Genomic DNA, 1,024 nt, shown 5'->3' with positions numbered 1-1,024 from the left:
TGCTTTCGGACGAAAACAAGTTTGGATTCCCTTTTAATGACACACTTCTACATCCAAAGCTTTCAGTGTCATAAGATTTATACAGTTGAGGCCAAAAGTTTACATACATCCATGGAATTAAGTGAAATTTGTTCACTTGCCAAACATCGCATCATTTGATATATCTTCAGAAAAATAAATACTACCATGACTAATTTGGTATCAAATGAAAGAGCGTATTAAGCTCTTTCACATAATTGGGATGCCGTTGGGATTGAAGTATATTTCAGGAGGAATTTTCTTTGAAGAAAAAGGTAATATTTGTGCTAAATGTATTCTATTGTTTGTCATATTTTCAAACATCGTTTCATAGAAATATATAAATGTCAAATCTATGATTTATATTACATTTTCTATCATGATATGTCATCACTGAACAAAAGTGTACCGGTAATCTGAAATGTTTGTTGAGAAGTAACTATGAAATATGAAATGTTTTTAACAAGTTTTTATTTTTAATTTGTCTAAAATATGGAGATTTTTGGGGAAAAAATGACACCTAAATATTTTCAGCTCCTGATGACAAAGCAATGTGATGAAGGGGCATGACATACTCATTGTTTGATATCAAATTTGTCATGATAGCACAAATATTAAATTTTATGTTTGGCAAGTGTCAACTATTCTTTGAATTTCCTGGGTGTATGTAAACTTCTGGCCTCAACTGTATATAAAAAAAATACTAATTCCACAAAACCATTCACAAGTGCAATTAAAAAAAAATCTAAGAGCTTAACTAGTTTTAGTGTTTCATGAAAATTTGTTAGTTTTGAAATAGTGGTACATGAGGTCTTAAGAGAAAAGAAGTAAAAATTAAGTAGCCTATAGTAGGGAATCAGGGATAGAGAAGATCATAAAGAGGAAAAGGAATTGCAGAGAGGTAGTACAAGTAATTTGGTGGAATTCTTGGCCATACGAATATTAAAAATGCTCAATCATGGTATGCAACCGTCTAACAACAAAAAACACTATAATACAAGAGTGC

Source organism: Lytechinus pictus, chromosome 2, assembly GCF_037042905.1.
Source record: "Lytechinus pictus isolate F3 Inbred chromosome 2, Lp3.0, whole genome shotgun sequence".
NCBI classification, from domain to species: Eukaryota; Metazoa; Echinodermata; class Echinoidea; order Temnopleuroida; family Toxopneustidae; genus Lytechinus; species Lytechinus pictus.
Note: the sequence above shows the minus strand (reverse complement) of the source record.